This window comes from Pseudophryne corroboree, unplaced genomic scaffold (assembly GCF_028390025.1).
Source record: "Pseudophryne corroboree isolate aPseCor3 unplaced genomic scaffold, aPseCor3.hap2 scaffold_350, whole genome shotgun sequence".
NCBI classification, from domain to species: domain Eukaryota; kingdom Metazoa; phylum Chordata; class Amphibia; order Anura; family Myobatrachidae; genus Pseudophryne; species Pseudophryne corroboree.
In genome coordinates this window covers 138,439-161,881 of record NW_026970011.1, presented here as the reverse complement: position 1 = coordinate 161,881, position 23,443 = coordinate 138,439, and the positions used below count along the sequence as shown (strand labels likewise).

Sequence of the window (23,443 nt, the reverse complement as noted above, 5' to 3'; positions counted from 1 at the left end):
GGTGGGATTGAACCTCCAACCTTTTGGTTAATAGCCCATGTAAGTGCAAGAAATCCTGAAGCACTCACTCATCATGGGAAAGTACCAATGTGTATCTTGATTATTGACTTTTTAAAGTTTTTCTAGGAAACGTTCTAGATGAATGATTATTAGCCTTTGTCAGTATTGACTTTTGCAAGGTGTCTCTGTGGCGCAATCAGTTAGTGTGTAAGGCTATTAACCAAAAGGTTGGTGGTTCAATCCCACCCAGGGACTTAATTGACCTTGTTATCAGATTTTGGTGATCTTTAAGTAGACAAGTCAAAATTTCAAACCCACTGTTATGGTGTAGGGTACCTGGCCTTCTCTGATGTTTAGATTTGATTCAGTGATTTTATAAAAACAGCTAGGAAGCACAATTTAGCAGTGGGTTGCAGAGAAAAAGAAATATGCTGGCAGAAAAATCCAATTGAGTGATTAAACAGCTCTTCATTTTCTGGCTTTATTTTTATACTAACAAATTTGTTCTCTGAAAAGTGTCCACAAAGCCAAGTCTCTGATTAACACCTTTGTAGGGATGGTTTTTCACCTATTACTAAATTAAACTTGCTTCATTGGAAAGGCAGCAAGATGCATCCTCATTTCAATGTCTACTGAAATAATACAGGTTGACACCAGGAAACATTAACGCCACTGCATCCTTGCTGCTTTCGCATGTGGAAGTCTGTTTAATGTGAAAACAAGGTGATATCTAATTAGCACACAGGTAAGGAATTAAGAAAATCTTTATTTAAGGGTGAAGATGTTTCTCACAAAATCGTTGCCCCAATGCATCATTGAAATTCAAGCTGGAAAGATGATTTTAATATATCACTTGTACATTTTGCATTGCTCTTCTGGTGACAATGTAGTTTGTTTTTGTCAATTACCATTTTAATAATCGGGTAAAGAAAATTAATTGGATTTTTGAAAGAAAACAATACTGTCAATATACTATTAAAACAAATTAAAATGGTAAAAGTTATTGTACTTTAAGTAAAAATAAAAGAGCAAAAATATCAATCCCAGTTTTTGATTACTTTAATTAACAAAAAAAAATGCACATAGCAGAGGATAGTTTCGATCAATCAACCTCTGGGTTATGGGCCCAGCATGCTTCCATTGCACTACTCTGCTGCTCATGGAAGTGTAAGAGATCCTGAAGACTAAATTGATTAAAGGCCTAAAAGTACTGGACTATAAGGAAAGACTTACTAGGCTGAATATTTATACACTAGAAAAGAGGTGCCTAAGAGGAGATATTATTAATATCTTCAAATATGTAAAGATACATAACAAAGAGTTATCAGAGGAATTATTTATTAAACGAACACGTGGTCACTCGCTGCGACTGGAGGAAAGTTCAGAACGCAATGGAGGAAAGGTTTCTTCACTGTTAGGGCAATCAGGATGTGGAATTCCCTGCCAGGGAAGGTGGTAATGGCGGACTCTGTAATTGGATTTAAAAAAGGAATGGATACATTTCTGAATGAAAAAGCTATCCAAGGTTATAATACTTAAAATATCAACATGGTTAATCCGGGGGTAACATGAGTTATAGTAGCTAACTAGTCATAAAACATTATTCAGCAAGTATGTAGAATCATCACAACTTAAAACAGGTTGAACACGATGGGCAATTTGCCTCTATTCAACCTCAAAAACTATGTTACTATATTACTATGTTATTGTAGTATACAGAACACCACAATGCAATGAGCAGTGATAGTGAGCACTGATGAGGATACTAGAACTGACACTGAGCAGCAAGATGCAGCACTGGACTATTAGTAATGTACTGTAGTATGCTGAGCACCACAATGCAGCACAAGACAATGAGCAGTGATACTGAGCACTGATGAGGATACTACTGAGAACTGACACTGAGCAGGAGAGACACACTACTAGTATTACTGAGCAGCAATAAGTAACCACTGATACTGAGCACTGATATTGAGATTTCCACTGAGAGAACATAGCCACGTCCTCTCCGCTCTCTCTTCAATGCACGAGTAAAAATGGCAGCAACGCGCAGCTCTTTATATGGAATCCGAATCTCGCGAGAATCCGACAGCGGGATGATGACATTTTCCCTTGTTCAGGTTTTCCGAGTCAGGCGGGAACAACCGAGCCTGCCTCGGACCAGTGTAAACAACGTGGAGTTCGTGGGGAATTCGGTTCTCGGAGAACCGAACCCGCTCCTCTCTACCTTATACCCATCAATTTTTTTATTTTCAATCTAAGCCCCTGCAGTTTTCTGTAAGCATCTGCTTCGCTATGATGATCAACAAGTCACAAGGGCAAACACTCAGGGTTTGAGGCGTAGATCTTAGGACCAGCTGCTACAAGCATGGCAGAGGTGTCACTATCACTGGTGACACCCAGAGAGGTGGCGAGGGAGATTGTAATGCAGTGCGCGCAGATAAGCAGCGCAATGGTAAAAAGGAGGCATGGTTTCATAGGTAGGGGCGTGGCCTGGTGGCCTGAATCTACATTTTGTTGCTCCGGGTGTCCCGGGGGTTGGGGGCTGCACCCGGGGACAAGTGTGTGAGCGGTGCTGGCTCCTGCACAGTGACAGGGCATGGCCACCCAGCATGACGCCTCCCTTCTTGACCATGCTGTAATTGCAGTCGCACTGCAGTTCAGCGTGATCATAAAAAATGGTGTAGGCTCCTGCTGGTGCAGACTGTATGTGCGCGCAGGAAGCCGCCACCATTTTTGTGATCACAGCGGCTGAATGTGATGTCATACAGCCGCTGTGACCACGCCCCCTGTGTCTCCTCCGTTGCAGACCCCATTTTGAAGCCTTGCCCCCGCACCGCTCCATCCCTGACTTGGAAATGGAGTGTTGCTGACCCACCTCTCCCCCCCTTCCCCGCCCCGATTGACAGGCAGAGGCGATCACATTCTCTGCGGGGTGCCGCAGAAAATGCAGGCACATGCGTATGCTCTTAGCAATTTTTGCAGTTGGATCGCTTATTGTGATTGCAATCCAACCTGAATCAGGCCCTATTACCTATCACAATGCGCTGCGGGCAGTACAAAATTGGGTTAATATAGGAGAAAAACCCCCAGACCTGTGCTCCTTAACTGTACCTGGTGGCTAGTGGAGCGGCTGCCCAGTAATCAGTGTCCACCGCAGTGCGCACACGGCCCACCCCCTACGGCCTCGCTCCCCTTCATCAGCGGCCTCGTGATCCGGAAGGGTGGTGTGTGTGTGACTGACCTTAGGATGAAACCAGAGCCTCCGCTGCAGTGACCCAGCAACCAGGGCACGGGAGTATACAGCGCCGCTGGGAGTGATGAAGCTGCAGTAAAGATGTCTATTAGACCTAGCCTGCTGCAGCCCTTGTAGATTCTCATAAAACAAGTTCTTCTTTTCTTGTCAAAATTAATAGCTAAGAATAGGCTGCCTGAGGCAGGCCCCTGTTAATTGGCCTGCTACTGAAGGCACCAACTACAAACTGAGCTCCCTGTTCATGGAAGCGGGGTTATAGAGGAGAATGCACTGAGCTTCTTGGGAACAGTCAAAAGCTTTGAGCCGGTTGGTGCCTCAGATCAAGATCCTACTCTACACCCCAATGTGAATCCTTGTGGAGTCCAGTGTACCCCACAGAAGAAATTAATGTGTCACACCCATTGGCAGCAACCTTAGAATAGCTGCTGACGGGCACAATTGAGAAAGGAAGGGGGGGGGGACATTTGAATCCAGCACATAGATGCAATTCAAATATGTAATTTGTACCTTCCTATTTTAAAATATAATGGATGAGCCTCACCCTGTGAGAACAATCTTCATGATCAAGAGATCTAATATGTAAAATAAGTATGAGTTGGGATAGGGCTGGGGAGGGTGGCAGCTCGGGCAGCCCCTCCCCCGTCAAGTTAAGGAGATTCAACTGAGGAAGCACAAGGGAACTCTCGTCTGGGGACAACAACTGCAGGGAGACCACATCTTTTCAGATGAACATGGGAGGGCGGAAGGCTGCCTAATACTGAAGCACCATCAAATATCAAACCATATCCAACAACTAGTACAAGCATTCCTGGGGGAAGGTCTGCAGCAGACGGATTTGCATACGGTGATGTCATCCAAGCAGTGGGCCAAAGTTGGCTGGAACCCTCATCTGCATATAAAAAGAGAAAAGGGGCATGCAGGGCATGGCGGCCTTTTGCAGTGCTTGGATGACCCCTAGTTCGCATTAAACACCCCCACCCTCCTTTGGTGTGGGGCTCATGTTGGCCATGCCCCATCCCCTGAAGCATTCATGCTGATTTCTTGCAGCAGCTGGGCACTGTAACAGCTCCAGAGCTGCTCTGTAAGGCAAGTAAAAGGGTGTGGGCCCTGCAGCACCACCTGTAGTTCGCATTGTGCGTTGGAAGGCACAAAGTAAGCAGACGGGAGGAGAAGTCAGGATAGTACACAAGGGCATCCTTTTCTCTTAGTCCGTAGAGGATGCTGGGGTCACATTAAGAACCATGGGGTATAGACGGGATCTGCAAGAGACATGGGCACTTTAAGACTTTCAAAGGGTGTGAACTGGCTCCTCCCTCTATGCCCCTCCTCCAGACTCCAGTTATAGGAACTGTGCCCAGGGAGACGGACATTTCGAGGAAAGGATTTATTGTTAAACTAAGGTGAGCATCTTACCAGCTCACACCTTAAGCATGCCGCAGAACGTGGCATTCAACAGAACACAAGCCAACGGCATGAACAATTGCAGCAAAAAGCTGACCAGAACCGTAACACAACATGTGTATAACCACAAGTAATAACTGCAGACACCGTATGGACTGGGACGGGTGCCCAGCATCCTCTACGTACTAAGAGAAAAGGATTTACCGGTAGGTATTAAAATCCTATTTTCTCATACGACCTAGAGGATGCTGGGGTCACATTAAGAACCATGGGGTTATACCAAAGCTCTTGAACGGGTGGGAGAGTGCGTACGACTCTGCAGCACCGAATGACCCAACTTGAGGTTATCATCAGCCAAGGTATCAAACTTGTAAAACTTAGCAAAAGTGTTTACTAAATAGCTGCTCGGCAAAGTTGCAATGCCGAGACTCCCCGACCAGCTGCCCAGGATGAACCCACCTTTCTAGTAGAATGGGTCTTCACCTAATTCAGTAACGGCAATCCTGCCGTGGAATGAGCATGCTGAATCTTACCACAGATCCAGCGCATAATGGTCTGCATGGAAGCAGGACACCCAATCATGTTGGGAGCATACAGGACAAACAGAGCCTCTGTTTTCCTAATCTGAACCGTTCTGGTGACATAAATTTTCAAAGTTCTGACCACAGCCAGAGACTTTGACTCAACGAAGGTGTCAGTGGCCAAAGGCACCATGTGGAAAGATGAACCACCTTCGGCAGAAATTGTTGACGTGTCCTCAATTCTGCTCTATCTTCATGAAAGATCAAATAAAGGCTCTTGTGATACTGCATGGTTTGTACTGTTTTCCATGTGCTCCCAGATCTTTCAAGCAAGTAGCATGGTCAAGAAAGTTCTGTTTGAAAAGAAACAAACATTTACTGTCATTGTTATGCAAATAAACTTACATTAAAGCTAACAAGAAAGCACACTCGTTCTGTCTTTAAACTGATAAAAGAAACCCCAATAATATGGGGCATGCAAAAATTGAGATAAAACTCAGTTTTGCTCCTCTCCACGGAAATCTTTAATAAAAGGCGAAATATTTGTTAGTTCTGAAGAGAAACCAGAGCATGACCAAGATTCCACCTGTCGCCTGAGTGCCATGCCAGCAGTTCTCATTCAGCTCAAAGTGAGCACCCAATTTGAATGAAAGAAAGCAGATTTCTCACCAGGCTTCCCCTTGCTATAAACATGGTTTGTACTCTTTTCCATGTGCTCCCAGATCTTTCAAACAATTAGTGTGGTCAAGAAAGTTCTGTTTGAAAAGAAACAAACATTTACTGTCATTTCTATGCAAATGAGCTTACATTAAAGCACACTCGTTCTATCTTTAAACCAATAAAATAAAACCCCAATAAGATGGGGCATGCAAAAATTGAGATAAAACTCAGTTTTGCTCCTCTCCACGGAAATCTTTAGTAAAAGGCGAAAGATTTGTTCGTTCTGAAGAGAAACCACAGCATGACCAAGATTCTACCTGTCGCCTGAGTGCCATGCCAGCAGTCCTCATTCAGCTCAAAGTGAGCACCCAATTTGAAAGAAAGAAAGAAAGCAGATTTCTCACCAGGCTTCCCCTTGCTATAAACATGGTTTGTACTCTTTTCCATGTGCTCCCAGATCTTTCAAGCAATTAGTATAGTCAAGAAAGTTCTGTTTGAAAAGAAACAAACATTTACTGTCATTTCTACGCAAATGAGCTTACATTAAAGCACACTCGTTCTATCTTTAAACTGATAAAAGAAACCCCAATAAGACGGGGCATGCAAAAATTGAGATAAAACTCAGTTTTGCTCCTCTCCATGGAAATCTTTAGTAAAAGGCGAAAGATTTGTTCGTTCTGAAGAGAAACCAGAGCATGACCAAGATTCCACCTGTCGCCTGAGTGCCATGCCAGCAGTCCTCATTCAGCTCAAAGTGAGCACCCAATTTGAAAGAAAGAAAGCAGATTTCTCACCAGGCTTCCCCTTGCTATAAGCATGGTTTGTACTCTTTTCCATGTGCTCCCAGATCTTTCAAGCAATTAGTATGGTCAAGAAAGTTCTGCTTGAAAAGAAACAGACATTTATTGTCATTGTTATGCAAGTAAACTTACATTAAAGCTAACAAGAAAGCACACTCGTTCTGTCTTTAATCCGATAAAAGAAACCCCAATAATATGGGGCATGCAAAAATTGAGATAAAACTCAGTTTTGCTCCTCTCCACGGAAATCTTTAGTAAAAGGCGAAAGATTTGTTCGTTCTGAAGAGAAACCAGAGCATGACCAAGATTCCACCTGTCGCCTGAGTGCCGTGCCAGCAGTCCTTATTCAGATCAAAGTGAGCGCCCAATTTGAAAGAAAGCAGATTTCTCACCTGTCTTCTCCTTGCTATAAGCATGGTTTGTACTGTATTCCATGTGCTCCCAGATCTTTCAAGCAAGTAGCATGGTCAAGAAAGTTCTGTTTGAAAAGAAACAAACATTTACTGTCATTTCTATGCAAATGAGCTTACATTAAAGCACACTCATTCTATCTTTAAACCGATAAAAGAAACCCCAAAAAGATGGGGCATGCAAAAATTGAGATAAAACTCGGTTTTGCTCCTCTCCACGGAAATCTTTAGTAAAAGGCGAAAGATTTGTTCGTTCTGAAGAGAAACCAGAGCATGACCAAGATTTTTATCTGAAAATATGTGTTCTCCCTGCAGTTGTTGTCCCCAGATGAGAGTTCCCTTGTGCTGCCTCAGTTGAATCTCCTTTACTTGACAGGGGGATGCTCGAGCAGCGACCCTCCCCAGCTCTAGCCCAACTCCTACTTACCTGCCAGGTGAGATACTATGATCATGAAGGTGCTTCTCCCAGGGCAAGGCTCACCCATTGCACTCTGGGTGTGCTGCTTCTGCGATTTCCCCAAATGTGGGAAACTTGACTGCATAATTTGTGTTTCCCCTGGTCGGCTCTCGTATAATTCAGATCTCTTTGTCTCAGGTCTCTCTCCAGCCTAGTTTGCTGTCTGTTTCTACTTCTCTTTTCTTGAGCAGCTCCCTTCTATGCCCTTGCGCACTATCCTGACTTCTCCCGTCTGCTTACTTCGTGCCTTCCAACGCACAATGCAAACTACAGGTAGTGCTGCAGGACCCACACCCTTTTACTTGCCTTACAGAGCGTCTCTGGAGCAGTTACAGTGCCCAGCTGCTGCAAGAAATCAGCTTGAATGCTTCAGGGGCTGGGGAATAGCCAACATGAGCCCCACACCGAAGGAGGGTGGAGGTGTGTAATGCGAACTAGGGGTCATCCAAGCGCCGCAAAAGGCCGCCATGCCCTGCACGCCCCTTGTCTCTTTTCATATGCAGACGAGGGTTGAAGCCAACTTTGACCCACTGTTTGGATGACATCACCATATGCAAATCCATCTGCTGCAGGCCTTCCCCCAGGAATGCTTGCACTAGTTGTTGCATTTGGTTTGTTGTTTGGGGGTGCTTCAGTATTAGGCAGCCTTCTGCCCTCCCATGTTCATCTGAAAATATGTGTTCTCCCTGCAGTTGTTGTCCCCAGATGAGAGTTCCCTTGTGCTGCCTCAGTTGAATCTCCTTTACTTGACAGAGATGTGCCTGAGCAGCGGCCCTCCCCAGCCCTATCCCAAATCATACTTATTTTGCATAGGCGATACCATGGTCATGAAGATTGTTCTCCCAGGGTGAGGTTCATTCATTGCATTCTGGGTATGCTGACCCCTGTGATTTCCCCAAATGTGGGAAACTCGACTGCATTATTTGTGGTAGTGGGGGACTGTGTTTGTGCTTTCCTCTGGTCAGCTCTGGTAAAAATCAGATTTCTTTATCTCAGATCTTCCTCTAGCCTTGTTCTTCTTTCGAGAGTTCCCTTGTGCTGCCTCAGTTGGATCTCTTTCACTTGACAGGGGGGTGCCCGAGCAGCGACCCTCCCCAGCTCTAGCCCAACTCCTACTTACCTGCCAGGTGAGATACTATGATCATGAAGGTGCTTCTCCCAGGGCAAGGCTCACCCATTGCACTCTGGTTGTGCTGCCCCTGTGATTTCCCCAAATGTGGGAAACTTGACTGCATAATTTGTGTTTCCCTTGGTCGGCTCTAGTATAATTCAGATCTCTTTGTCTCAGGTCTCTCTCCAGCCTAGTTTGCTGTCTGTTTCCACTTCTCTTTTCTTGAGCCGCTCCCTTCTATGCCCTTGCGCACTATCCTGACTTCTCCCGTCTGCTTACTTCGTGCCTTCCAACGCACAATGCAAACTACAGGTAGTGCTGCAGGGCCCACACCCTTTTACTTGCCTTACAGAGCAGCTCTGGAGCAGTTACAGTGCCCAGCTGCTGCAAGAAATCAGCTTGAATGCTTCAGGGGCTGGGGCATAGCCAACATGAGCCCCACACCGAAGGAGGGTGGAGGTGTGTAATGCGAACTAGGGGTCATCCAAGCACCGCAAAAGGCCGCCATGCCCTGCACGCCCCTTTTCTCTTTTCATATGCAGACGAGGGTTGAAGCCAACTTTGACCCACTGCTTGGATGGCATCACCATATGCAAATCCATCTGCTGCAGGCCTTCCCCCAGGAATGCTTGCACTAGTTGTTGCATTTGGTTTGTTGTTTGGGGGTGCTTCAGTATTAGGCAGCCTTCTGCCCTCCCATGTTCATCTGAAAATATGTGTTCTCCCTGCAGTTGTTGTCCCCAGATGAGAGTTCCCTTGTGCTGCCTCAGTTGAATCTCCTTTACTTGACAGAGATGTGCCTGAGCAGCGGCCCTCCCCAGCCCTATCCCAAATCATACTTATTTTGCATAGGAGAGACCATGGTCTTGAAGATTGTTCTCCCAGGGTGAGGTTCATTCATTGCATTCTGGGTATGCTGACCCCTGTGATTTCCCCAAATGTGGGAAACTCAACTGCATTATTTGTGGTAGTGGGGGACTGTGTTTGTGCTTTCCTCTGGTCAGCTCTAGTAAAAGTCAGATTTCTTTGTTTCAGTTCTTCCTCTAGCCTTGTTCTTCTTTCGAGAGTTCCCTTGTGCTGCCTCAGTGTGTATGGTTATTAATCAAAAGGTTGGTGGTTCAATCCCACTAAGGGACGTAATTGACCTTGTTATCAGATTTTGGTGATATTTAAGTAGACAAGTCAAAATTTCAAACCCCCTGTTATGGTGTAGGGTACCTGGCCTTCTCTGATGTAATCAGAGTTAGATTTGATTCAGTGATTTTATAAAAACAGCTAGGAAGCACAATTTAGCAGTGGGTTGCAGAGAAAAAGAAATATGCTGGCAAAAAAATCCAATTGAGTGATTAAACAGCTCTTCATTTTCTGGCTTTATTTTTATGCTAACAAATTTGTTCTCTGAAAAGTGTCCACAAAGCCAAGTCTCTGATTAACACCTTTGTAGGGATGGTTTTTCACCTATTACTAAATTAAACTTGCTTCATTGGAAAGGCAGCAAGATGCATCCTCATTTCAATATCTACGGAAATAATACAGGTTGACACCAGGAAACATTAACGCCACTGCATCTTTGCTGTTTTCTCATGTGGAAGTCTGTTTAATGTGAAAACAAGGTGATATCTAATTAGCACACAGGTAAGGAATTAAGAACATCTTTATTTAAGGGTGAAGATGTTTCTCACAAAATCGTTGCCCCAATGCATCATTGAAATTCAAGCTGGAAAGATGATTTTAATATATCACTTGTACATTTTGTATTGCTCTTCTGGTGACAATGTAGTTTGTTTTTGTCAATTACCATTTTAATAATCGGGTAAAGAAAATTAATTGGATTTTTGAAAGAAAACAATACTGTCAATATACTATTAAAACAAATTAAAATGGTAAAAGTTATTGTACTTTAAGTAAAAATAAAAGAGCAAAAATATCAATCCCAGTTTTGGATTACTTTAATTAACAAAAAAAAATGCATATAGCAGAGGATAGTTTCAATCTGCCTACCTCTGGGTTATGGACCCAGCATGCTTCCATTACAGTACTCTGTTGCACATGTAAGTGCAAGAGGTCCTGAAGCACTCACTTATCATGGGAAAGTACCAATGTGTTTCTTCATTGGTTGATGGAAGAAACATCTTACAAAAACTCTCCACATTATTGACTTTTTAAAATGTTTCTAGGAAACGTTCTAGATGAATGCTTATTAGCCTTTGTCAGTATGTACTTTTGCAAAGTGTCACTGTGGCGCAATCAGTTAGTGTGTATGGTTATTAACCAAAAGGTTGGTGGTTCAATCCCACCCAGGGACGTAATTGACCTTGTTATCAGATTTTGGTGATCTTTAAGTAGACAAGTCAAAATTTCAAACCCCCTGTTATGGTGTAGGGTACCTGGCCTTCTCTGATGTAATCAGAGTTAGATTTGATTCAGTGATTTTATAAAAACAGCTAGGAAGCACAATTTAGCAGTGGGTTGCAGAGAAAAAGAAATATGCTGGCAAAAAAATCCAATTGAGTGATTAAACAGCTCTTCATTTTCTGGCTTTATTTTTATGCTAACAAATTTGTTCTCTGAAAAGTGTCCACAAAGCTAAGTCTCTGATTAACACCTTTGTAGGGATGGTTTTTCACCTATTACTAAATTAAACTTGCTTCATTGGAAAGGCAGCAAGATGCATCCTCATTTCAATGTCTACTGAAATAATACAGGTTGACACCAGGAAACATTAACGCCACTGCATCCTTGCTGCTTTCGCATGTGGAAGTCTGTTTAATGTGAAAACAAGGTGATATCTAATTAGCACACAGGTAAGGAATTAAGAAAATCTTTATTTAAGGGTGAAGATGTTTCTCACAAAATCGTTGCCCCAATGCATCATTGAAATTCAAGCTGGAAAGATGATTTTAATATATCACTTGTACATTTTGTATTGCTCTTCTGGTGACAATGTAGTTTGTTTTTGTCAATTACCATTTTAATAATCGGGTAAAGAAAATTAATTGGATTTTTGAAAGAAAACAATACTGTCAATATACTATTAAAACAAATTAAAATGGTAAAAGTTATTGTACTTTAAGTAAAAATAAAAGAGCAAAAATATCAATCCCAGTTTTGGATTACTTTAATTAACAAAAAAAAAATGCATATAGCAGAGGATAGTTTCAATCTGCCTACCTCTGGGTTATGGACCCAGCATGCTTCCATTACAGTACTCTGCTGCACATGTAAGTGCAAGAGGTCCTGAAGCACTCACTTATCATGGGAAAGTACCAATGTGTTTCTTCATTGGTTGATGGAAGAAACATCTTACAAAAACTCTCCACATTATTGACTTTTTAAAATGTTTCTAGGAAACGTTCTAGATGAATGCTTATTAGCCTTTGTCAGTATGTACTTTTGCAAAGTGTCGCTGTGGTGCAATCAGTTAGTGTGTATGGTTATTAACCAAAAGGTTGGTGGTTCAATCCCACCCAGGGACGTAATTGACCTTGTTATCAGATTTTGGTGATCTTTAAGTAGACAAGTCAAAATTTCAAACCCCCTGTTATGGTGTAGGGTACCTGGCCTTCTCTGATGTAATCAGAGTTAGATTTGATTCAGTGATTTTATAAAAACAGCTAGGAAGCACAATTTAGCAGTGGGTTGCAGAGAAAAAGAAATATGCTGGCAAAAAAATCCAATTGAGTGATTAAACAGCTCTTCATTTTCTGGCTTTATTTTTATGCTAACAAATTTGTTCTCTGAAAAGTGTCCACAAAGCCAAGTCTCTGATTAACACCTTTGTAGGGATGGTTTTTCACCTATTACTAAATTAAACTTGCTTCATTGGAAAGGCAGCAAGATGCATCCTCATTTCAATGTCTACTGAAATAATACAGGTTGACACCAGGAAACATTAACGCCACTGCATCCTTGCTGCTTTCGCATGTGGAAGTCTGTTTAATGTGAAAACAAGGTGATATCTAATTAGCACACAGGTAAGGAATTAAGAAAATCTTTATTTAAGGGTGAAGGTGTTTCTCACAAAATCGTTGCCCCAATGCATCATTGAAATTCAAGCTGGAAAGATGATTTTAATATATCACTTGTACATTTTGTATTGCTCTTCTGGTGACAATGTAGTTTGTTTTTGTCAATTACCATTTTAATAATAGGGTAAAGAAAATTAAGTGGATTTTTGAAAGAAAACAATACTGTCAATATACTATTAAAACAAATTAAAATGGTAAAAGTTATTGTACTTTAAGTAAAAATAAAAGAGCAAAAATATCAATCCCAGTTTTGGATTACTTTAATTAACAAAAAAAAATGCATATAGCAGAGGATAGTTTCAATCTGCCTACCTCTGGGTTATGGGCCCAGCATTTTTCCATTGCAGTACTCTGCTGCACATGTAAGTGCAAGAGATCCTGAAGCACTCACTCATCATAGGAAAGTACCAATGTGTTTCTTCGTTGGTTGATGGAAGAAACATCTTACAAAAACTCTCCAGATTATTGACTTTTTAAAGTTTTTCTAGGAAACGTTCTAGATGAATGCTTATTAGCCTTTGTCAGTATGTACGTTTGTAAAGTGTCTCTGTGGCGCAATCTGTTAGTGTGTTTGGTTATTAATCAAAGGGTTGGTGGTTCAATCCCACCCAGGGATGTAATTGACCTTGTTATCAGATTTTGGTGATCTTTAAGTAGACAAGTCAAAATTTCAAACCCCCTTCTTATGGTGTAGGGTACCTGGCCTACTCTGATGTAATCAGAGTTAGATTTGAATCAGTGATTTTATAAATAAAACAGCTAGGAAGCACAATTTAGCAGTGGGTTGCAGAGAAAAAGAAATATGCTGGCAGAAAAATCCAATTGAGTGATTAAACAGCTCTTCATTTTCTGGCTTTATTTTTATGCTAACGAATTTGTTCTCTGAAAAGTGTCCACAAAGCCAAGTATCTGATTAACATATTTGTAGGGATGGTTTTTCACCTATTACTAAATTAAACTTGCTTCATTGGAAAGGCAGCAAGATGCATCCTCATTTCAATATCTACGGAAATAATACAGGTTGACACCCGGAAACATTAACGCCACTGCATCCTTGCTGCTTTCTCATGTGGAAGTCTGTTTAATGTGAAAACAAGGTGATATCTAATTAGCACACAGGTAAGGAATTAAGAAAATCTTTATTTAAGGGTGAAGATGTTTCTCACAAAATCGTTGCCCCAATGCATCATTGAAATTCAAGCTGGAAAGATGATTTTAATATATCACTTGTACATTTTGTATTGCTCTTCTGGTGACACTGTAGTTTGTTTTTGTCAATTACCATTTTAATAATCGGGTAAAGAAAATTAATTGGATTTTTGAAAGAAAACAATACTGTCAATATACTATTAAAACAAATTAAAATGGTAAAAGTTATTGTACTTTAAGTAAAAATAAAAGCTAAAATATCAATCCCAGTTTTGGATTATTTTAATGAACAAAAAAAAAATGCATATAGCAAAGGATAGTTTCAATCTGCCTACCTCTGGGTAATGGGCCCAGCATGCTTCCATTGCTGTACTCTGCTGCACATGTAAGTGCAAGAGATCCTGAAGCACTCACTCATCATGCGAAAGTAACAATGTGTTTCTTCATTGGTTGCTGGAAGAAACATCTTACAAAAACTCTCCACATTATTGACTTTTTAAAATGTTTCTAGGAATCATTCTAGATGAATGCTTATTAGCCTTTGTCAGTAAGTACTTTTGCAAAGTGTCGCTGTGGCGCAATCAGTTAGTGTGTAAGGCTATTAACCAAAAGGTTGGTGGTTCAATCCCACCCAGGGACTTAATTGACCTTGTTATCAGATTTTGGTGATCTTTAAGTAGACAAGTCAAAATTTCAAACCCACTGTTATGGTGTAGGGTACCTGGCCTTCTCTGATGTTTAGATTTGATTCAGTGATTTTATAAAAACAGCTAGGAAGCACAATTTAGCAGTGGGTTGCAGAGAAAAAGAAATATGCTGGCAGAAAAATCCAATTGAGTGATTAAACAGCTCTTCATTTTCTGGCTTTATTTTTATACTAACAAATTTGTTCTCTGAAAAGTGTCCACAAAGCCAAGTCTCTGATTAACACCTTTGTAGGGATGGTTTTTCACCTATTACTAAATTAAACTTGCTTCATTGGAAAGGCAGCAAGATGCATCCTCATTTCAATGTCTACTGAAATAATACAGGTTGACACCAGGAAACATTAACGCCACTGCATCCTTGCTGCTTTCGCATGTGGAAGTCTGTTTAATGTGAAAACAAGGTGATATCTAATTAGCACACAGGTAAGGAATTAAGAAAATTTTTATTTAAGGGTGAAGATGTTTCTCACAAAATCGTTGCCCCAATGCATCATTGAAATTCAAGCTGGAAAGATGATTTTAATATATCACTTGTACATTTTGTATTGCTCTTCTGGTGACAATGTAGTTTGTTTTTGTCAATTACCATTTTAATAATCGGGTAAAGAAAATTAATTGGATTTTTGAAAGAAAACAATACTGTCAATATACTATTAAAACAAATTAAAATGGTAAAAGTTATTGTACTTTAAGTAAAAATAAAAGAGCAAAAATATCAATCCCAGTTTTGGATTACTTTAATTAACAAAAAAAAATGCATATAGCAGAGGATAGTTTCAATCTGCCTACCTCTGGGTTATGGACCCAGCATGCTTCCATTACAGTACTCTGTTGCACATGTAAGTGCAAGAGGTCCTGAAGCACTCACTTATCATGGGAAAGTACCAATGTGTTTCTTCATTGGTTGATGGAAGAAACATCTTACAAAAACTCTCCACATTATTGACTTTTTAAAATGTTTCTAGGAAGCGTTCTAGATGAATGCTTATTAGCCTTTGTCAGTATGTTCTTTTGCAAAGTGTTGTTTTGGCGCAATCAGTTAGTGTGTAAGGCTATTAACCAAAAGGTTGGTGGTTCAATCCCACCCAGGGACTTAATTGACCTTGTTATCAGATTTTGGTGATCTTTAAGTAGACAAGTCAAAATTTCAAACCCCCTGTTATGGTGTAGGGTACCTGGCCTTCTCTAATGTAATCAGAGTTAGATTTGATTCAGTGATTTTATAAAAACAGCTAGGAAGAACAATTTAGCAGTGGGTTGCAGAGAAAAGGAAATATGCTGGCAGAAAAATCCAATTGAGTGATTAAACAGCTCTTCATTTTCTGGCTTTATTTTTATACTAACAAATTTGTTCTCTGAAAAGTGTCCACAAAGCCAAGTCTCTGATTAACACCTTTGTAGGGATGGTTTTTCACCTATTACTAAATTAAACTTGCTTCATTGGAAAGGCAGCAAGATGCATCCTCATTTCAATATCTACGGAAATAATACAGGTTGACACCAGGAAACATTAACGCCACTGCATCCTTGCTGCTTTCGCATGTGGAAGTCTGTTTAATGTGAAAACAAGGTGATATCTAATTAGCACACAGGTAAGGAATTAAGAAAATCTTTATTTAAGGGTGAAGCTGTTTCTCACAAAATCGTTGCCCCAATGCATCATTGAAATTCAAGCTGGAAAGATGATTTTAATATATCACTTGTACATTTTGTATTGCTCTTCTGGTGACAATGTAGTTTGTTTTTGTCAATTACCATTTTAATAATCGGGTAAAGAAAATTAAGTGGATTTTTGAAAGAAAACAATACTGTCAATATACTATTAAAACAAATTAAAATGGTAAAAGTTATTGTACTTTAAGTAAAAATAAAAGAGCAAAAATATCAATCCCAGTTTTGGATTACTTTAATTAACAAAAAAAAATGCATATAGCAGAGGATAGTTTCAATCTGCCTACCTCTGGGTTATGGACCCAGCATGCTTCCATTACAGTACTCTGCTGCACATGTAAGTGCAAGAGGTCCTGAAGCACTCACTTATCATGGGAAAGTACCAATGTGTTTCTTCATTGGTTGATGGAAGAAACATCTTACAAAAACTCTCCACATTATTGACTTTTTAAAATGTTTCTAGGAATCGTTCTAGATGAATGCTTATTAGCCTTTGTCAGTATGTACTTTTGCTAAGTGTAGCTGTGGTGCAATCAGTTAGTGTGTAAGGCTATTAACCAAAAGGTTGGTTGTTCAATCCCACCCAGGGATTTAATTGACCTTGTTATCAGATTTTGGTGATCTTTAAGTAGACAAGTCAAAATTTCAAACCCCCTGTTATGGTGTAGGGTACCTGGCCTTCTCTGATGTAATCAGAGTTAGATTTGATTCAGTGATTTTATAAAAACAGCTAGGAAGCACAATTTGGCAGTGGGTTGCAGAGAAAAAGAAATATGCTGGCAGAAAAATCCAATTGAGTGTTTAAACAGCTCTTCATTTTCTGGCTTTATTTTTATGCTAACTAATTTGTTCTCTGAAAAGTGTCCACAAAGCCAAGTATCTGATTAACATATTTGTAGGGATGGTTTTTCACCTATTACTAAATTAAACTTGCTTCATTGGAAAGGCAGCAAGATGTATCCTCATTTCAATATCTACTGAAATAATACAGGTTGACACCAGGAAACATTAACGCCACTGCATCCTTGCTGCTTCCTCATGTGGAAGTCTGTTTAATGTGAAAACAAGGTGATATCTAATTAGCACACAGGTAAGGAATTAAGAAAATCTTTATTTAAGGGTGAAGCTGTTTCTCACAAAATCGTTGCCCCAATGCATCATTGAAATTCAAGCTGGAAAGATGATTTTAATATATCACTTGTACATTTTGTATTGCTCTTATGGTGACAATGTAGTTTGTTTTTGTCAATTACCATTTTAATAATAGGGTAAAGAAAATTAAGTGGATTTTTGAAAGAAAACAATACTGTCAATATACTATTAAAACAAATTAAAATGGTAAAAGTTATTGTACTTTAAGTAAAAATAAAAGCGAAAATATCAATCCCAGTTTTGGATTACTTTAATGAACAAAAAAAAAAATTCATATAGCAAAGGATAGTTTCAATCTGCCTACCTCTGGGTTATGGGCCCAGCATGCTTCCATTGCAGTACTCTGCTGCACATGTAAGTGCAAGAGATCCTGAAGCACTCACTCATCATGCGAAAGTACTAATGTGTTTCTTCATTGGTTGCTGGAAGAAACATCTTACAAAAACTCTCCAGATTATTGACTTTTTAAAGTTTTTCTAGGAAACGTTCTAGATGAATGCTTATTAGTCTTTGTCAGTATGTGCTTTTTGCAAAGTGTCGCTGTGGCGCAATCAGTTAGTGTGTATGGTTATTAACCAAAAGGTTGGTGGTTCAATCCCACCCAGGGACGTAATTGACCTTGTTATCAGATTTTGGTGATCTTTAAGTAGACAAGTCAAAATTTCAAACCCCCTGTTATGGTGTAGGGTACCTGGCCTTCTCTGATATAATCAGAGTTAGATTTGATTCAGTGATTTTATAAAAACAGCTAGGAAGCACAATTTAGCAGTGGGTTGCAGAGAAAAAGAAATATGCTGGCAAAAAAATCCAATTGAGTGATTAAACAGCTCTTCATTTTCTGGCTTTATTTTTATGCTAACAAATTTGTTCTCTGAAAAGTGTCCACAAAGCCAAGTCTCTGATTAACACCTTTGTAGGGATGGTTTTTCACCTATTACTAAATTAAACTTGCTTCATTGGAAAGGCAGCAAGATGCATCCTCATTTTAATGTCTACTGAAATAATACAGGTTGACACCAGGAAACATTAACGCCACTGCATCCTTGCTGCTTTCGCATGTGGAAGTCTGTTTAATGTGAAAACAAGGTGATATCTAATTAGCACACAGGTAAGGAATTAAGAAAATCTTTATTTAAGGGTGAAGGTGTTTCTCACAAAATCGTTGCCCCAATGCATCATTGAAATTAAAGCTGGAAAGATGATTTTAATATATCACTTGTACATTTTGTATTGCTCTTCTGGTGACAATGTAGTTTGTTTTTGTCAATTACCATTTTAATAATAGGGTAAAGAAAATTAAGTGGATTTTTGAAAGAAAACAATACTGTCAATATACTATTAAAACAAATTAAAATGGTAAAAGTTATTGTACTTTAAGTAAAAATAAAAGAGCAAAAATATCAATCCCAGTTCTGGATTACTTTAATTAACAAAAAAAATGCATATAGCAGAGGATAGTTTCAATCTGCCTTCCTCTGGGTTATGGGCCCAGCATTTTTCCATTGCAGTACTCTGCTGCACATGTAAGTGCAAGAGATCCTGAAGCACTCACTCATCATGGGAAAGTACCAATGTGTTTCTTCGTTGGTTGATGGAAGAAACATCTTACAAAAACTCTCCAGTTTATTGACTTTTTAAAGTTTTTTCTAGGAAACGTTCTAGATGAATGCTTATTAGCCTTTGTCAGTATGTACGTTTGTAAAGTGTCTCTGTGGCGCAATCTGTTAGTGTGTTTGGTTATTAATCAAAGGGTTGGTGGTTCAATCCCACCCAGGGATGTAATTGACCTTGTTATCAGATTTTGGTGATCTTTAAGTAGACAAGTCAAAATTGCAAACCCCCTTCTTATGGTGTAGGGTACCTGGCCTACTCTGATGTAATCAGAGTTAGATTTGAATCAGTGATTTTATAAAAAAAACAGCTAGGAAGCACAATTTAGCAGTGGGTTGCGAGAAAAAGAAATATGCTGGCAGAAAAATCCAATTGAGTGATTAAACAGCTCTTCATTTTCTGGCTTTATTTTTATGCTAACAAATTTGTTCTCTGAAAAGTGTCCACAAAGCCAAGTATCTGATTAACATATTTGTAGGGATGGTTTTTCACCTATTACTAAATTAAACTTGCTTCATTGGAAAGGCAGCAAGATGCATCCTCATTTCAATATCTACTGAAATAATACAGGTTGACACCAGGAAACATTAACGCCACTGCATCCTTGCTGCTTTCTCATGTGGAAGTCTGTTTAATGTGAAAACAAGGTGATATCTAATTAGCACACAGGTAAGGAATTAAGAAAATCTTTATTTAAAGGTGAAGATGTTTCTCACAAAATCGTTGCCCCAATGCATCATTGAAATTCAAGCTGGAAAGATGATTTTAATATATCACTTGTACATTTTGTATTGCTCTTCTGGTGACAATGTAGTTTGTTTTTGTCAATTACCATTTTAATAATCGGGTAAAGAAAATTAATTGGATTTTTGAAAGAAAACAATACTGTCAATATACTATTAAAACAAATTAAAATGGTAAAAGTTATTGTACTTTAAGTAAAAATAAAAGCTAAAATATCAATCCCAGTTTTGGATTACTTTAATGAACAAAAAAAAAATGCATATAGCAAAGGATAGTTTCAATCTGCCTACCTCTGGGTTATGGGCCCACCATGCTTCCATTGCAGTACTCTGCTGCACATGTAAGTGCAAGAGATCCTGAAGCACTCACTGATCATGCGAAAGTAACAATGTGTTTCTTCATTGGTTGCTGGAAGAAACATCTTACAAAAACTCTCCAGATTATTGACTTTTTAAAGTTTTTCTAGGAAACGTTCTAGATGAATGCTTATTAGTCTTTGTCAGTGTGTACTTTTCGCAAAGTGTCTCTGTGGCGCAATCGGTTAGTGTGTTCAGCTATTAATCAAAAGGTTGGTGGTTCAATCCCATCCAGGGACGTAATTGACCTTGTGATCAGATTTTGGTAATATTTAAGTAGACAAGTCAAAATTGCAAACCCTCTCTTATGGTGTAGGGTACCTGGCCTTCTCTGATGTAATCAGAGTTAGATTTGATTAAGTGATTTTATAAAAAAAACAGCTAGGAAGCACAATTTAGCAGTGGGTTGCAGAGAAAAAGAAAAATGCTGGCAGAAAAATCCAATTGAGTGATTAAACAGCTCTTCATTTTCTGGCTTTATTTTTATGATAACAAATTTGTTCTCTGAAAAGTGTCCACAAAGCCAAGTATCTGATTAACATCTTTGTAGGGATGGTTTTTCACCTATTACTAAATTAAACTTGCTTCATTGGAAAGGCAGCAAGATGCATCCTCATTTCAATATCTACGGAAATAATACAGGTTGACACCAGGAAACATTAACGCCACTGCATCTTTGCTGTTTTCTCATGTGGAAGTCTGTTTAATGTGAAAACAAGGTGATATCTAATTAGCACACAGGTAAGGAATTAAGAACATCTTTATTTAAGGGTGAAGATGTTTCTCACAAAATCGTTGCCCCAATGCATCATTGAAATTCAAGCTGGAAAGATGATTTTAATATATCACTTGTACATTTTGTATTGCTCTTCTGGTGACAATGTAGTTTGTTTTTGTCAATTACCATTTTAATAATCGGGTAAAGAAAATTAATAGGATTTTTGAAAGAAAACAATACTATTAAAACAAATTAAAATGGTAAAAGTTATTGTACTTTAAGTAAAAATAAAAGAGCAAAAATATCAATCCCAGTTTTGGATTACTTTAATTAACAAAAAAAATGCATATAGCAGAGGATAGTTTCAATCTGCCTACCTCTGGGTTATGGACCCAGCATGCTTCCATTACAGTACTCTGCTGCACATGTAAGTGCAAGAGATCCTGAAGCACTCACTCATCATGGGAAAGTACCAATGTGTTTCTTCATTGGTTGATGGAAGAAACATCTTACAAAAACTCTCCACATTATTGACTTTTTAAAATGTTTCTAGGAATCATTCTAGATGAATGCTTATTAGCCTTTGTCAGTAAGTACTTTCGCAAAGTGTCGCTGTGGCGCAATCAGTTAGTGTGTAAGGCTATTAACCAAAAGGTTGGTGGATCAATCCCACCCAGGGACTTAATTGACCTTGTTATCAGATTTTGGTGATCTTTAAGTAGACAAGTCAAAATTTCAAACCCACTGTTATGGTGTAGGGTACCTGGCCTTCTCTGATGTTTAGATTTGATTCAGTGATTTTATAAAAACAGCTAGGAAGCACAATTTAGCAGTGGGTTGCAGAGAAAAAGAAATATGCTGGCAGAAAAATCCAATTGAGTGATTAAACAGCTCTTCATTTTCTGGCTTTATTTTTATACTAACAAATTTGTTCTCTGAAAAGTGTCCACAAAGCAAAGTCTCTGATTAACACCTTTGTAGGGATGGTTTTTCACCTATTACTAAATTAAACTTGCTTCATTGGAAAGGCAGCAAGATGCATCCTCATTTCAATGTCTACTGAAATAATACAGGTTGACACCAGGAAACATTAACGCCACTGCATCCTTGCTGCTTTCGCATGTGGAAGTCTGTTTAATGTGAAAACAAGGTGATATCTAATTAGCACACAGGTAAGGAATTAAGAAAATCTTTATTTAAGGGTGAAGATGTTTCTCACAAAATCGTTGCCCCAATGCATCATTGAAATTCAAGCTGGAAAGATGATTTTAATATATCACTTGTACATTTTGTATTGCTCTTCTGGTGACAATGTAGTTTGTTTTTGTCAATTACCATTTTAATAATCGGGTAAAGAAAATTAATTGGATTTTTGAAAGAAAACAATACTGTCAATATACTATTAAAACAAATTAAAATGGTAAAAGTTATTGTACTTTAAGTAAAAATAAAAGAGCAAAAATATCAATCCCAGTTTTGGATTACTTTAATTAACAAAAAAAAATGCATATAGCAGAGGATAGTTTCAATCTGCCTACCTCTGGGTTATGGACCCAGCATGCTTCCATTACAGTACTCTGCTGCACATGTAAGTGCAAGAGATCCTGAAGCACTTACTCATCATGGGAAAGTACCAATGTGTTTCTTCATTGGTTGATGGAAGAAACATCTTACAAAAACTCTCCACATTATTGACTTTTTAAAATGTTTCTAGGAATCGTTCTAGATGAATGCTTATTAGCCTTTGTCAGTATGTTCTTTTGCAAAGTGTCGTTTTGGCGCAATCAGTTAGTGTGTAAGGCTATTAACCAAAAGGTTGGTGGTTCAATCCCACCCAGGGACTTAATTGACCTTGTTATCAGATTTTGGTGATCTTTAAGTAGACAAGTCAAAATTTCAAACCCCCTGTTATGGTGTAGGGTACCTGGCCTTCTCTAATGTAATCAGAGTTAGATTTGATTCAGTGATTTTATAAAAACAGCTAGGAAGCACAATTTAGCAGTGGGTTGCAGAGAAAAAGAAATATGCTGGCAGAAAAATCCAATTGAGTGATTAAACAGCTCTTCATTTTCTGGCTTTATTTTTATACTAACAAATTTGTTCTCTGAAAAGTGTCCACAAAGCCAAGTCTCTGATTAACACCTTTGTAGGGATGGTTTTTCACCTATTACTAAATTAAACTTGCTTCATTGGAAAGGCAGCAAGATGCATCCTCATTTCAATGTCTACTGAAATAATACAGGTTGACACCAGGAAACATTAACGCCACTGCATCCTTGCTGCTTTCGCATGTGGAAGTCTGTTTAATGTGAAAACAAGGTGATATCTAATTAGCACACAGGTAAGGAATTAAGAAAATCTTTATTTAAGGGTGAAGATGTTTCTCACAAAATCGTTGCCCCAATGCATCATTGAAATTCAAGCTGGAAAGATGATTTTAATATATCACTTGTACATTTTGTATTGCTCTTCTGGTGACAATGTAGTTTGTTTTTGTCAATTACCATTTTAATAATCGGGTAAAGAAAATTAATTGGATTTTTGAAAGAAAACAATACTGTCAATATACTATTAAAACAAATTAAAATGGTAAAAGTTATTGTACTTTAAGTAAAAATAAAAGAGCAAAAATATCAATCCCAGTTTTGGATTACTTTAATTAACAAAAAAAAATGCATATAGCAGAGGATA

The 23,443-nt window shown here is 38.9% G+C and overlaps 8 non-coding genes and 1 pseudogene across 8 annotated transcripts; 4 read left to right on the top strand and 5 right to left on the bottom strand.

Moving 5' to 3' along the window:
• Nucleotides 1-5,634: 5,634 nt before the first annotated feature.
• On the bottom strand, nt 5,635-5,750 carry LOC135020738 (U5 spliceosomal RNA). The gene has a single exon (XR_010218092.1). It is a non-coding gene; the product is annotated as a U5 spliceosomal RNA (small nuclear RNA).
• Nucleotides 5,751-6,025: 275 nt separating this feature from the next.
• On the bottom strand, nt 6,026-6,141 carry LOC135020729 (U5 spliceosomal RNA). Its single transcript, XR_010218082.1, has one exon. It is a non-coding gene; the product is annotated as a U5 spliceosomal RNA (small nuclear RNA).
• A 278-nt stretch (nt 6,142-6,419) lies between these two features.
• Nucleotides 6,420-6,535, bottom strand: LOC135020736 (U5 spliceosomal RNA). The gene has a single exon (XR_010218090.1). It is a non-coding gene; the product is annotated as a U5 spliceosomal RNA (small nuclear RNA).
• Nucleotides 6,536-6,821: 286 nt separating this feature from the next.
• LOC135020704 (U5 spliceosomal RNA) lies at nt 6,822-6,937 on the bottom strand. The gene has a single exon (XR_010218058.1). It is a non-coding gene; the product is annotated as a U5 spliceosomal RNA (small nuclear RNA).
• Nucleotides 6,938-7,207: 270 nt separating this feature from the next.
• Nucleotides 7,208-7,323, bottom strand: LOC135020710 (U5 spliceosomal RNA). Its single transcript, XR_010218064.1, has one exon. It is a non-coding gene; the product is annotated as a U5 spliceosomal RNA (small nuclear RNA).
• Nucleotides 7,324-7,467: 144 nt separating this feature from the next.
• Nucleotides 7,468-7,630, top strand: LOC135020568 (U1 spliceosomal RNA). The gene has a single exon (XR_010217981.1). It is a non-coding gene; the product is annotated as a U1 spliceosomal RNA (small nuclear RNA).
• Nucleotides 7,631-8,301: 671 nt separating this feature from the next.
• LOC135020408 (U1 spliceosomal RNA) lies at nt 8,302-8,465 on the top strand. Its single transcript, XR_010217836.1, has one exon. It is a non-coding gene; the product is annotated as a U1 spliceosomal RNA (small nuclear RNA).
• Nucleotides 8,466-8,617: 152 nt separating this feature from the next.
• On the top strand, nt 8,618-8,769 carry LOC135020632 (U1 spliceosomal RNA; annotated as a pseudogene).
• Nucleotides 8,770-9,451: 682 nt separating this feature from the next.
• Nucleotides 9,452-9,615, top strand: LOC135020377 (U1 spliceosomal RNA). The gene has a single exon (XR_010217806.1). It is a non-coding gene; the product is annotated as a U1 spliceosomal RNA (small nuclear RNA).
• The last annotated feature ends 13,828 nt before the right edge of the window (nt 9,616-23,443 follow it).